Genomic DNA, 15,811 nt, shown 5'->3' on the forward strand with positions numbered 1-15,811 from the left:
TCTTTGTTGTATTGTGTCACATTTCACTTCTTCTGCCTAAGAGAATTACCCACTTCTATTCACTTGGAGGTCTCAGGAAGAACAGCAATATTTATGAGACAATTTGGCTGACGGCACCAGATAACAAACTACTTGCATGCTAAAAAAATCACCTGGTATTACATTACTTAAATAATCTGCTTGACATAATATGAAATAGCTATTGAGACATTACGTACACATGACAATGAACTAGGTCTTAACGCAATTGCTAAATTTGATAAAAAAAATAATTTCATATGTCATGGTAAGACAGGTATAAAACCCCGAGATTTTTGGCACCTACTTCAGCTGAAAGCTCTCCATTCATCTGTGTAAGTGATGACTTTAAATTTCACTTGAAACACTACAAAATTACTTTGTAGTGCATGTATATTTAAAGGTCATGCCCTCATATTTTGTAAAATACTCCAGTCCCTCCTCCTCATACAAAATGGGCCTCACTGAACTCTGAATTCGGATTAATCACAGACTCATTGTAGCACTAAATTCAGTTGTACTCTGAGCTGGCTTTCAATGAGAAACTCTTTTGCAATAAAGCTTCTGCACTGCTATATATAGGAAAGACCGGACTCTCCTCAACCTTTTTCTCTTAACAAGCCATTGAGCCATTAGCTTGAAAAGTCCTGAATTTTATTCCCTTCTAAAGAATACAGCTCTTTCTATTGATCTCCAGTTTCCCCTCATAACTAAGAACCCATTATAAAATAGTATGCAAAAGTCTCTGTGAATATGGGTTTCCTCAAGTATCTTCTGGCATTTCTGAAAAGGAATGCTCCAATACTGATCAATATGGTCATATACAATTGTAAAGACCTAAGTATCTGTGGGACCACAGCTGAAAGGCAGGCCAAGGGGTAGAAGATGTCAAGGGAGAAAAAAATGCTATTGAACAATTTTTTTGTATAAACCAGTTAATTTTCAAGCTCAGATTTTCATTTTTTACTTTAATAAGTATGTTAAATACTGAACTACGTTTGAGGACTATTTAAATTTCAACAATATTGTTAAAATGACACAGTAAAGGTATAGTTTTCTTGATTTGGTTATGACCTTTCAATCCTTGATAGGAAGAGGTTTGAATAATTAACAGTCAATGGCTTTTTCTTCAATCTCTCATAAACTACCAATTTATTGCCATTATGAATGGCTAAGACAGGCACCAAGGATTTTACAAGTAAATTTAAATATGACTTTTTCTTTAATATGCTTTTCAGGCTTGCCTATGAGAAAACTATGAAATTCGCTGCATTATACTGTGCTAAATATCACATTTGAAAAATCATTTTTCAACAGTCAACTGAAAAAAAAAAGGTAAAACAAATTTCAAATCAATTTAAAAGTATGTATTTCTATTTGAGTGAGAGTTGTCACACGGTATATAAAGTTCAAGAAACTGAGTTCATTTTCGCAAGTAGTTGTGTCAATAGATTTCAGAACAGCAACTCACTGTCTAATTGCATTTCAGCAGTAAAGGAGTTTTTTTAGTCAAAAGTATAGATTTTTGCTATATCAATAGTTCTTATAGTTCAAACATGGTTTCGAGAGGATCCATAAAAGGGCCACAAAGACGATCAAAGGACTGGGAAGTTTGCCATATGAGGAAAGGCTAAAAGAACTGAGTTCGTTCGCCCTTGAAAAGAGAAAGATTAGGGGACACACTACTATCATACAGGATTTAAGGGGTAACTACAAAGATGGGAGACTCTCTTTTCACAGGGACTCAGAAAAAAGACAGAGGTAATGGACACAAGATACTCCTGTGGACATTCCACATAAACACAAGACGAAAATTTTTCACAATAAGAACCATCAGTCATTGGAACAACCTCCTCAGGGAAGTGGTGGATTCCTGAAACTTGGACACTTTTAAGATTCAGCTGAACAGAGTGCTAGGCCATCTTGTCTAGGCTGTGCCTTTGCCAAGAAAGGCTGGACTAGATGATCCTCGAGGTCCCCTTCCAACCTGGTATTCTGTGATTCTATGATGTCATAAGCAACTAAATGCAAATAATTGTATTCCATATTTTCAAGATACCAACATGTGTCAGTTTCTCCAAGTTTCAGCAATAAAAGCATTACCAAAGGAAGAATCATCCTTATGATGACACTACACTTAAATTACTGGAATCAATTAAAAAATACTATTTTTCCCCAATATCTTCACTTGTTACTGTAGCAAAGTTCTAATTTTTAATTATGAACATTATCTTTCCTGAAAGAAAAAGGTATGCACATAAATGCTCAGAAAATGACTCCAGCACTATAGTTAAAAGAAAAATCAGGAAATAATTTATTCAACAAAGGTAAAATTATGAAGACAGTGGAATGAGTAGAAGAACACAAAATCTATAATTCAAAACAAATGAAATGCATATGTCAAGCTGTAACAAAAACAGATGCTGCACAATAAGTAAAACTGTATGTGGCTATGCTGTTATATATTGCCACAATGTGGGAATTAACTGCATAAACTTGACATTATTCTAATAACACTTAAATATCAATATATATCAAAATGGTGTGCTATTTTTAGAACTGAACAAAACAACTAAATATCTGAATAGCATCATGCCTATTCATAAAGCATAGCCTGCTGTGAGAGCATAAGCTCAAAGCCCAAGAAGAAAAAATGCCAAAGATGAATGAAGGCAGCAATTCCTACATCAAATGTAGAATTGCTCTTTCCTATGAGTATTGTGTTCTTGGCAGGAATTAGGATCTTAGCAGTATTAACACACATGCTACAATTTGCAAATGATTTGAGTGGGTCATGACTGAAATAAAAAAGTAATGGAAGAAAGCTATATAAAGACAGTTTTTACCTTGAAACTATATGCACTGGTTGCTCTATGCTGCACAAAAATTGCAATTTCTACTATTTATTTAATCTGGAAACTTTCTGTACTCAACAAATGGATTTAGAAGAGAAGCTCAATCTTTTGTAGGTTGTAATCAATGTAATTAGGCTATAGACGGAATTATAGAGAATGTGATATCTAAAATACGACTTATTAGTATATATGTCGTAAACTCTCTGGTCTCTAACATGTTCTGACTTTTTCAAGACTGTGACACACTTATAAATGGTGACAATCATGTGTTTACAACTGACATTTTGAGTAAATTCTGATCTAAAAGAGCATTCAATACCTTGACATTCTTGTCTACCAATAATTTTCTTTTCCATATGCAGTTGTGCATGTCAAGAGATTTGTTTTCACTTTTACGGCTTCCCAGCTAAGGAACTCTCATCTAGTCTTACCACGTTTCTGGTTCTATTTTCTGAGCCCACTCTTAGTTACAAATTCTACTCTGCTATTTATTTCCTCTATTTTGGGATAACAAAGAGTTCATCATTTAGCTGTGTCCCTTATTGCACTTTCATTTCTTTCCAGAGGACTAGTAAAGTTCTTACAGAAAATACTGCTACCTATTGATTTTTGATTCTACAAGTATTTATATATAAAAATGTAAAAGAAGTTATTTAGTATTGGTAACACTGTATTGGTAGACTCCCTTGTACTCTACAGGAAATATTACTGAAATAACAGTAGAAAACACAGTGACAGAGACAAATAATGCAAAGAACTGCTAAGAAGCTGATGACAGGCTGATAAAAAGATTGCCAGTGTTGAAAATAATCCTATTATTAGTATTAACTTTTCTTAGCTTCTAATGCTTGGGATAGAAGACACCAACATGCAAAAAAATATAAGTTTTTTTTAAGCTAGAAAGGGCAATGTTTCTAAGGCTAAAGTGTTTTTTTGTATGTTCAAATCTAAAGCAAAAAAAAAAAAAAAAGCCTCAGAATTGTAGTTTGACAACATAAACTCAGCATGGCCAGGGAGCTACACAGACCAGCAATGTGGCAAGTTGATTTTCTTACTATTTTCTGATGACTTTGTCAAGATTCAAACTGCCTTCTGTCAACACATTTTACAGACTGAATGGTATTATAACCAGGAAGAAATGTGAAGCTTCTGTGAGTCTCTCTCTCAGTTAAAAAAAAATCTAAGCATAAAATGTATAAGATGTGATTTGTTCTATGAACCTACAAAGGCAAAGGGAAGTGGGGTTTGGAGTAGAAGACTAAACAGAGGTCAGACAGCTGTAAGGCTTTAAGCTAGCTTTGGTCTGCAACCTATCCAGCAATGTAAATGGAAACAACTTACTAGTAGAACCATCTGCAAGCCTAGATGTTCTAGAGAGTTCTAGTTGCTAGTCAGCAACAGGGACTATAATTTTTTTAATTCAAATTGTATACTGTTTTCCTGACTTCTACTTATTTCATTTTTGAGATGAAAATGCTGATTATGGTAACTACTTGGTAAACGAGTATGCTAATAGTCATACTGCTGCAGCAAGAGCAGCTAGCTCAATTATGGTGCAGGCATATGTTGCTAAATAGTCTAGAGAGGTATACTGGCTACCTTGTTAGCCACGTAACTTTAAAAATAATCTGTTTCAAACAGCTTGTCAACAGCCTCTTAGAATTTTGTTCCCTATAATATTTTAAAATGTATAGATTATGTTTATAAAGCAATGTAATGATCCATTTATGTTAATCTGGTGCAAAGGAAATAATTCTGATGTCAAACATGCATACACACTATGTTTACTCAATTATTTAAAGAGGAACTGAAAAAGAATGTTAGCTCCACAATTCCATAGGGGTTATGTCAGCCTAAGAATGTATTTCTTCTGGTGAAACACTCTATTTATGATGTAAAAAAATGGATACCCTTTAAAATTAATAGTGCTATTGTTACAAAATGAGACAAACATTTAAATAGAATGCACACACTACTAAAACAGAAGTTTATGAGTAGCAGCCTGTGTCTTTATGCCTGGAAAAGAACAAAACAAATGGTAAAAATAATATATTCATTCCCTCTAACAAGTGCATCATATAAAAACATGTAGAGGTGAAAGCCCAAACATCTGTGTAGCCATTGGCCACTTGTACCTTATTTAATAAATAATAATGCAAATGTCCTCAAGGTTTGTTTCATATTTGCATTTCCACGACTCCTCTAATAATAATAAGTTTCACAACTTTTTTTGCAGACATCTGCAGTATCTTAGGTAAACTCATGAGAAAAATCTTTGCAACAATTCAGAATAATTCATGGAAGTGGCTCATAACATTAGTACAGGAAAAAGGGGATCTGAAACCGTAAAACACTTGTCTGAATGTCAGGTCTTTTTGTCTCTTTGGCAGCACTTTTCCTTGTGAATAGTTCTGCTTAAAATAATATTCACAGTTCTCTAGGTATTTTCCAATAAAAATAACCATACTAGAGGTTTTGAGGATTAAACTTTTCTCTTTTTTTCCCAATTCTAGAGATATTTTACATTATTTGATCATTTTGCTTCCATAATGTTTTAATTACCTCCCTCCTCCTCAATGAACAGGAACCCTCAGTCTATCATTTCCATAATGCATGAATGAGAAAAAGAACATTTTCCTCTTCCTGAACAGAACAGTGAAGCGATGCAATGGACACTAGACTCAGACTTCTAAGTCTACACAGCAGCTGTAGTCTGGTAGCTGTAGTCTGGTATTCCAGTGAAGAAATACTAAGAAAATATATACCTAGAAATGTCCAGTAAAACTTGTATTTTCCCTATACAGTAATAATTCTATAATAAGACTATAATTTTCCTGAGGTACACCTGCACCTGGGAATGGAAAACAGCAGCCACAGCAACTGGGAAGGCAAACAGGAAATGAAAAACAACAAATATTTTCATTTACACCCTTTATTCAGCAATGACTGCTCATAAAGAAAAAAAACCCTAAAACATTTTACATCAATGTGGCTTCCTCAATGCAATGTGGGCTACCTTTTCCCACAAATTATGCCACAAATTAAGATGTCTCAGCACTCTAAAATGGTGGGGAATAGTCCCTATGAAGCAAGAGCATCTCAAAAAGCATGGACTCTGAGAGATATTCTTATTAGTTTTTAAAACTTTTGGGAATTGCAAAGGAAGACAGAAGAATGGAAAAGAGTAAAGAAGGTTTATCTGACTACAACATCTACAAATATAGAAAATCCCCAGCTGCTAAGCTGAAGACATCTTCATGAGGCCTATTTTTGCTGATCTTTCTCTTTCATGGCTAACTTGGCTGCAGAAATTTATGCTGACTTTTCTCTTCTTGCTTTTATACCCACTCTATGTTCCCAGCCTTTCAGTTGTGCTAAAACAAACTGTTTCTGGGATTGCACTGTTTGCAAAATTATTGAACTACATTGAGTTAAAAAATCTGCAGAAATACAAGCTACACTGTAGAATAGGGAGTGAAGTGTCTGTGTCCAATTTAGTCATGGTAGGTAATACCAGAGTACACCCCCATGTATAAGTATTCAGGCTGCAGGAGATAAACATTTATCTGCTACACTTAAACAACACTCCTGCTGGATGAATTCTACCAGATAGTATGGATGAGACCCCTGTCTCCTCTTAACAGCATTGGCATGATGTGTCTCTGTGGACAGGAGAGAGAACAGTCTCTGGAAGGGGGAGCAGAGCCTCAACCCTGCTCTGTCCCCAGACATCCTTTGGCCAGCGGTGAGACAGATGGCACCAGGCTGCAGGCTGAGTAGCACGGAGAGCTCCTGTCTCTCATGGCAGGGTGACTCTTCTAACCTGTAGGCTATTATGCTAAAGTACTCTCTTGCCATTTCCTATTAGAAGTGGGAGAGGTAGGTACTTAATTCAAGGCGATTGAATTACCCTCTGGGGCTATCAGCATTCTTTATATAGTTAATGGGACAGAAGTAAGTGCCTAAGTTAGGAGGTCTGGTTCACTTTCTTCAAGTCTCAAAGACATTTTTTTATATCCCTTGACTACATAGGGAGATTTTTAGGGACAAACAGCTAACAGTTCTGTAAGGTTACTTAGCTTAGCTAAACTAGATTTAATTCCTATGTTTTTACAAGAAAGTAGTTATAAAATGAGAAGTCTAGTTCCTTGGCAATCAGATACTAGAGAAGAAACTGAAACTCCTTTGACAATGTTAAATCGACTGAATTATGTGAGAAGCTTCAGCATGTTGACACACCATAGGAAGTTTTTTATCCTTTTTATTACCTTACAAAATTGCCTTAGGAAATAAACACAGTGAAAACAACATTTTCTGCTAGGCAAGTAACAGATTTTTCCCTGGAGTAAACCAATCTACGTTTGCGTGATCATTCACCAACAGACTTAAAAACATTTTTAGAATTTGGGCATATACTATTTCACTCTACTTTTTAAAATTAATACTCCTTGCCTGTACAAACAGAAAACCTATGAAACATGCAAATAAATCACATCTACACAGATTAGTTGCACATATTCAAATCTACCTCTGAACAATGTGATCTAAAAAAAAAAAATCACTTTATCCTGTTATTTGAATGGTCAGTGTATTATGGAATCAGTGGGCTACAAAATGACTTTTTACTAATCTATGTGGTTTCAATGCATTTCAATGGAAGAGCAGTAGGATATCTATCAGCAATTAGAAATATAAACCAGGTTTGCCTTGTGACATTTGAAAAATAGCCTTATGAATAAAATTGGAACTTACCATGTTAAAGAGCTAAATTGTGCATCTGCAGTGACCTTACATCCTCTTTCTGCTAATACTGCTAAAAGTAAGTGTAAGGATTAACATACATCAAATTCTTCCCTGGCTGCATTTTATGTAGCATTTTATGGCACTGAACCATTAGGTAGTCACAGGTGAGAAGAACAGGCATTCTTTAACTACCTGGTTGCCTTCTTTCTGGTAGTATTTTATGATTTCTTCATTCTCTGTATCTAAAAAATTAGTGACTACCATTCCTATCATGGGAGGTCTCATACCAAAATAGAATTTAGGATCCCGTTATGTACACTTTAATGCATAAAGTGCTCTCTTGACAAACTAACCAAGCATAACTGATAATTGGCCCATAAAAAAGCAAAATTAGGGAATAAAAAATTGATTATATACATCAAATATAAAAATGTATAGCTGTTCTAATATCAGTCATATATATGTGATTAATACCTTCTGAAACATTATTCCATATAGTAAAGCATTGGAGATTTTGATTTCAGAAAGAGATGGAGCAACAAAACATTGTTTTATACATTTTTTATGTATTTAATATGTTTTTCATTCTTAACATGTAACACCTATTAAACCTTTCGGCGCACATATTTGAAATGCATATGTACATATATACACTCAAAACACTAAAGAATTAATTATTTTGCCCCTTACTCTTAATGATAGGGTTTAATTTTATGATCTCATACTGTTCTTTTCACAGGGTGAAATAATCCTGATGAAATTCAGGATGCTATGAAGAACACTGCAATTTTGGTACCTCCGTTTCACACAGCAAAATTCAAACTCATTCATAGTGATGACTCAGGACAAATCCAGAAAAGCAAAAAGCACCTGATGTTTATGACAGCTACATTCCCCAACTAGTCTATTTTTATCCACTCTTTGCCAGCAAGTTCCTAAATTTAATCAAGAAAATCATTTACACGAAATAACTTTCATTCACAAGCAAAAGCTTTCATAGGATTCCAAACCTGAAATATTATCAGAAAAGGGTGGAATATCAGGCAACTGCAAGGAAGTCAAAGGAAGCTGTGCTTTACACTTCCTAAGACAGGGTTATTTAAGGCCAAAGATGCATCAAGTGATTCTATAAATACAATAAAAACAGTTCCTTTGATTCACTGTACTGTGGTTTCTGATTGGTACAATTAGTTATAGGCCTTTTCTTAGCCTGTAAAATTGTTCACAAATTTTTTAAACCATTAGAAAGAAAAAAAGGAGAAAAGCAGAAAGCACTAATATACTCATTATAAACAGTTCTAAAATGTAAAAATCCCCAAAGGAAATGAATAACTTTTCAGTACAGTAAGGCAGCGAGTACCATGCACTGGGATATGAGAATGAAACAAGGTGCTTCATTCTCAGTTTTTCAAACTTGACTTCATGACCTCAATGATAGTCTTTGAAACAAGTTTTGGATGTAATTACTTTATTTCATAAACAAACTGGTGGGAAGAAAACCCACAAAACAACCCTGCAATCATGTTGGTGCCTGCACATGTGATTGGCACAGCTACAGTTTCAGACTTTTCCTGCAGATGTATTCCACTTAACTACACCAGATAATTTTAGCAGATATGAACCTTGTCACAGAGTTTAATAGTACATTTTGTTAGCAAAGAAATGGCAAGTCCAAAGTATTTGGGGCTCATTTCCTCTGCAGCTTAGTGGTCATTTGTTGCTTGCCTACTGGGGCTTGTTTGTCTTAACCTCTTAAAACTGTTCGGGAATGACTGAAATTTCTCTCTTCTCCCTCTCACCTCTGTCTCTTCCTCTCACTCCATTTTCTTCCTCAGGCAAATATAAGCTGTACACTACTTGAATGCACTGTCTGTCTATGGCACTTTATGAAGCAAGACAACCAAATGGAGAAAGTGCTTTCAACACATTAGCCTACTAATAATGTATACCCTGAGGTGTTTTATGGCTTTTTGAGTGCATTTCAATTTCTTCTACTTCTTTTCTTCTATTAATTCTCTGGTTGTGGAAGACAGATGAAACTTTTGATGTAGTCGCCTTTTAAAAATATAATTTAAGAGTAAGAAGAAAGGAATGTCAAAATAAGCTAACATTGCTTTAAATACAAATGTTTGTGCTTGTTGTGGGTTTTTTAAGACAGCAGAGAAGGGATACAGAAAGGAATGTTATTATTATCTAGCCTCCCTATTCCCAGTTGCCATTTTATCAACAGCAGTTTCTGATTCAACAGCCACTTTTAACACACTCTCACTTAAAATAAACCAATTGTGGAATATTGAACAGTTTACTGCTCAACAAAAACTAGGTTATAGTAGCTGGAAGTCTCCAACTGCTACTGAAAGGGCAGCTTGGCATTTTGGCAGGAAAGGGCAATTTATAATGAGTCCTTTTTTTCCCCATGTGTTATCTCTCTGCAAAGCCCCAAATGGCTTACCTGCATTCCCAGTTAGACTGCTCCTACATCCTTTATTCTTGAAATCATTTCTTTGCTACTTAAAATCAATCAAGAGGTTTTTTAGTTTGGGTTTTTCCCTTAATTACAGGATCCTTGCTATCTTTCACCAGGGTAGGATGTTGACAGCAAGTATGACATTCCTCCAAAGTGTCTTGTAACTTTACAAATTACAGTCTTTATTATCATGTGTTAACTTAAGCATTCAATAATAATGGAAAGGAGTAAGAGAAAGAGTCTCTGAGCTTAATAAAAATCCTGCATAGATTAAAGAACATGTTGAATATTCTGAAGTGTTGCTTTTAGTTAAATACTAGTGCTAGGCTGCAATTTAATTTGACTCCATACAAAATTGGATGAATCAGATCAACTGCAGGGATTCTTTACTGCATGACAGCATCTTATATAAAACTACAAAAATAATCTCTCTGCAAGAATGTTCCTTACTTTGTAAGGCCCACCTGAAACAGGTAAATTTTAAAAAAAAAGGAGGAAGATTTTATTGTCTCTAAGGTCATTGTTTTCCTTAAACTGTATTTTAGAGGTAATACTAATACAAATGTTATTACTTTTATTAAATATTATTGACCACTACAAGAGTTGTGTACTTGGATACAGCAAAACTGGAAAGGTATTATTAAAAATAGCATGAATAAATTTAACATTTGGGAAAAGCACAGAAAGAAAATCTAATTTCATTTGAAAACCTATCATGACTACTTGAAGTTTACACTGTATATTCCAAATCAAAACTGCAACACTGCATGTCTTTATGATGAGTGCTGTCACCATAATCAGAATATGTCATAACAAATGCTCCAACTATGAAGACAGAAGTTTCTTGCCACAAATTTCCCAGATAAGGTGACAATTCTAGAAGAAATATTCTTGAGAAATATTTCTCAAAAAAATGCTCTTTTCCTGCACTCTTTTCCTGCCCTGCTGCACTGTCCTTTAAACTCATATACATTATAAAAGTGCACATGAAACACATTGGAGAAACAGCAATACAGTTTGCCAAGACTTAATGTCGCAGATAAATCAGTACACTCAAGAGGATAAAAAATTACCCACAATTCTTTCAAATAGGTACCAGTAAAATGTTTGTAAAACAGGACATGCTTCAAATTGCCAAAAAATGTAAGTAAATATGAAACAAGGCCATATGTAACACTTGATAAAAGTGACATAGGAGCAGATATGGTTTTAAATGTGCAGCTGATAACAGCCTATATTAAAAAAATGCAAGGAAAAATAGGAGAGATTTAATTGTGCAATACTGTAAGAGGATAGATACTAGTGTTGATATATATCTGAACATGCATAGCTGAGTAACCAACAAAAGTTAAATATTGTAATACACAATTCACAGGGCATTTAAGAGAAGATAATCCCTGAAAACTCAAAAATTATTAACATTAGAGCATTCTGATGATTTGCCATTGTTTTTTAACTAAAAAATGAAAACCTGAAATCTGTTCACTTCATGTGAGTGACACTGATTTGTTCACACAATGTAACATTCCACAGTCTGTTCTTACTGGTAGCATCCACCAGAAAAATGAGACATGTACTACTTATATATTTCAGTAACTTACTAACCCTGAATGTAGTCCTGTGATATTTTATTCCTCCTACAAGTGCAACAGATTGCATTATTCTAATTGGGTTTTTTCCCTGTTTTGTACTCTTTGTCTTTCCTTCTACCTAGTGGCTTAAACAACCTCTGTACCCAAAATTCAGTATTGTAAAGAAAAATATTATTGTTTTCATTTCTCCAGTGGAAGTGAAGACAGATATATTTGTCCACTTAGTAGCAGTTTCTTTCCTTAGGCATAACAGTTTATGTATATGATTAAAGCCATAAAGTCAACTGAACTTTTAAACTTTGCTGAAAACAAAGGCCAATACTCAGTTTATAGACTTCTTAATCCTACTGCCTTCATGCTGTTACTATGCTTCTACCACCAACTATGTGTGCCTCATTAATTGTCTACCATTACGGGATAAAGTGAAGTTACTGTGAACTAAGTCTTGCAAGATCTTATGGGCATTCTCAAGAAAAACATGTAACTTCCGCCACTTCCTGCTTAGCAACTTTACCTCAGCTGCCTGTCATTCCTATCTGTTGAAGTTCCTCATGTCTCTTTGCAGTTAAGTGCTAGCTTCAAGGTAAAAGGCACAAATGTGTAACTGTTGCAGTGTCTCCCACAGAAATGATGGAAGAGGAATGGGAAAAGAAATATCATCGCCCTCACTACAGAAAAACCTGCCAGAGAAAGCAATGGGTGAGAGTGGCAAATATTGACCCGGGAGGATAAATCCCCAAAGATTCTATAAAACTATATCCTAGAAGATGATAACTCCAATATAGATTTTTATTATTCTTTTGTTACAAAGAACTAAAATGTCTGACTTTTTTTTTCCCTTTTGGCAGCACTGGAATAGAATATTGTGGCACCCAAATAATCTTCAATTGAGTCAAGTTTGAAAAAGACACTGGGTAAAATCTCATCTCTACTAAAGTCATTAAAGATTTTGCCTTTGAGTCCCTTTAAAATTGCAACACATAAATTAGGGACATACATGAACTGGTGGTTTTTTGTAGAGCATGTGATTTTTGAGTATTTTCTTAGACTTTTCCAGAGTGTAATTTCTTTAAAAGTTATGTGACTTACTGGATACTGTCATCATATGATTCTTTAATAAAACAGATGTTAAAGAATAGAAATCAGTATCAATTACCACAGAAATTAATATAGTTTAAAAGTTCATGGAAAGGCAAATAGTTCAACTGAACAGTTGAACTGAAAATTCCTACTTGGAGCATTAGCAAAAAAAGATAGAAGCAGCAGCTTGTTCCCTTTTTAATTGTCTTTGGCCTCCTATCCAAATTGGCAACAAAACGATGTAAAAGAGATTCATAGAGGAATTAAGAGTTCCCGAGCCCAGGTTCAATTTAGCATATTCAGATTCCAGCACATGAACTTCAGTATCAAGATTGCTTAGACTAAACTTCAGGTTTAAAATAACCCTTCTGGTTTTTGAGTCTATTGATAAAACTGGTGAATTTTAAATACAGATGCAACACAAGTGACTCAAGTGGGAGAGGAACCCATCTTCAGAAATGAATGTTTTTTATGGCTTCATCACATTATCAATTACAGTGTGATATTAAGTTGCTTCCAATAAGCATTTACATAGTATACATTTTGGTTGCATACCAATGTACAAGTCAATTCATGTTTTTTAATTTTAAAGGGATATATTTAATCTCATGAGAAAGTGTTTCTTGGGAGCAAACGAAATTAAAATTAGCAGTATTACTCTCAGTATTCTTAAAACAGTGGAGGACCCTAGTGCTCATTTCCTGAATACAAAGAAAAAGAGGGCATACCAGAAGGCTGTCTTTTGAAGAAAATCTGAAGTAGACTACCTTAGTCAGCATAATGATTTATTTTAATCTATTCTTAATAGTCAGAACGTAATTTTCTGTATCTGTGCATTAAGACTGAAACTATCTTGTTGCATAATAATACCAGCTTTATCTCATGTTGTATAATGATAGGTAGTCTGATCACTGCAGGAAAAATGCTTCTGCTTGCAGACACCATCTTCCTGCCTCTGTTCAGTTAGCAACACTGACTTTCAAAGATGATGATATCAAGGCATTTTGGGTTTGCTTCTACTCCTGAATTTTTGCTATCTTCTTGCTCTCTGGTAGATACAAGCTACACTGATGATCCTGCAATTGAGTCATACCACCTTTGTGCCAGATGTGGACATATTAGATCATGACAGAAGAGTTTTTGAAATTATCCTTACAAATATTTCATCAAACTACACGCTCAAACAGAGCCAAGGACCCATATTTCACAACTGTAAGATACATATCGGAACATAGGCCATGCTATTCCTACACATATTCGTGGGGTTTGAACCATCAACTAAATTTTTTTAAGCCAGCTTGTGGGTGAAAAACAAAAATAATTCAGTATTTCTGACTGAGACTAGTTCGCTTTTTTGTCAAAAATATCCAGACATTTCTTTGGCAGATTTATTCAGAGAAACTCATTTTTGTCCCTCCAAGACACAATGACAGGATATGTATATCTCCCTAGGTATCAAGTATGAACTCACCACCCCAGGGTCCCTTACCAGTCAAAGGAAAGAAAGTCATGTCCTGAGGGAACTAATTTCATTATAAAATAGATGTCAAAAGTAAATCATAAGAATCACTCTTCAGACACTCTGATTTAAGACATCTATAAAGTTAAGCAAGAGAAATCCCACCAAAATCTACAAAGCCAAAGTTTGATACACTGTCAAAGGAAATGCTTTCAGAAACAATCTAGTTGTTACAGTCTCTTGTTTGCATCTTCTTCCTTCTCTTTCAAAAGGTGGATGTGCTAAAGAGCATATAAGTTGCATTTCTATGAGATACATGGTATTTATACGAAACAAATTATTTTCTTTAATTCCTAGAGAGAAATAAGTTAACTGAAACCAAAAATCAGTCACTTTGCCCAAAAATTCAAATAAATGCTTTCACTCTCTTGGTTTCTTTGGCACTGGATGCCACAGTAAGAGAGAATGACTGTGACTAAATGCCTCTCGGAGGAAAAAATGCTAACATCAACAGTATGCGTATGTCAATAACCATCTTGCAAATAAAGGAAACATAGGGACTTCTAATCACATCTAATCATTGTTCTGAGCAACAGTGTGGGGTTTTTTGCCCCCTCCGTGATCCTAATGTTTCTTATATTCACTTATCACATATGCTGTCAAATAACTAATTCTTTCTGGCAAGTGACAATTTAAAAGAAAAGTATATTACAGGAAAGGGAGTCTCATTGGTTTCCATAAATTCATATGGGCTATGAACAAGTAGGGCAGTTCTAAATATACATTCATGGATAATTGTCATAAGCCCTAACTCTCAGAATTACTTTACAGGATGTCTTTGGTATCAAGTAAGTACAAAGATTGGCATAGTAGTTGCATAATGTACTGTTTTCCTCTCATAAAGCATTAGATATTCTTTCTGTATTTTTATGGAATCCAGCGTAGAATCAAAGTCAGAAAACAAATTATGTAATAACAGTGCCTTACCGAAATTCAAGTTGCCCTAAGCAACCATAATCATAGTCTCATCAGAGCTACATAAAATGTTATCAGATAAAATTTAGTTGCCTCCATCTACTGTTATAAGCAAATAAATACACTGATTCAGGTGGTAAGAACCATTAAGAGACTGAACTAAAGATGGCAAGAGAAAAGAACCAGCAGCTTCAATTGTCAGGATGCACAGTGAGACTAGAAAGGTTCCATATAGCAATAGAATCTTAAGGATGAATAAATAGCCATAAAGTTTGCCAGTACTGCATGGAAGCTTGCAGATGGTGGATGAATTCATGTCTGTCACATTTTTATAATACAATGACTTTTACATATTGCTGCCAGATGGAACATAGTTTTGCATCTTGATTATAAATCTCCAAGAAATACAACTTCCTTCAATGTGCTCCCTGTATTTAAAACAAAAGCAAATTCAGAGACAGATTTGGGAAGCTAAAGCAGACTTAAGGAAATATGAGAGAATATAAATTAAATTCTCAAGGGCTTCCTTGTTATAACTCAATTAAAAATAATGGAGTTACCCATGTGTTCTGTATTTTCTGAGGAAAACCAGGAAACGTAGACTTCTAGAGTCTAGACAGAC

At 34.7% G+C, this 15,811-nt stretch overlaps 1 protein-coding gene across 1 annotated transcript in view; it reads right to left on the minus strand.

Annotated features, from left to right (window-relative positions):
- Positions 1-15,811, minus strand: part of SNTG1 (syntrophin, gamma 1) — a gene marked incomplete at its 3' end in the record, with an annotated part of 134,983 nt that overhangs the window by 55,271 nt on the left and 63,901 nt on the right. The gene's annotated exons all lie outside the window — the stretch shown is intronic.

This window comes from Acanthisitta chloris, unplaced genomic scaffold (genome assembly GCF_000695815.1).
Source record: "Acanthisitta chloris isolate BGI_N310 unplaced genomic scaffold, ASM69581v1 scaffold6612, whole genome shotgun sequence".
NCBI lineage: Eukaryota > Metazoa > Chordata > Aves > Passeriformes > Acanthisittidae > Acanthisitta > Acanthisitta chloris.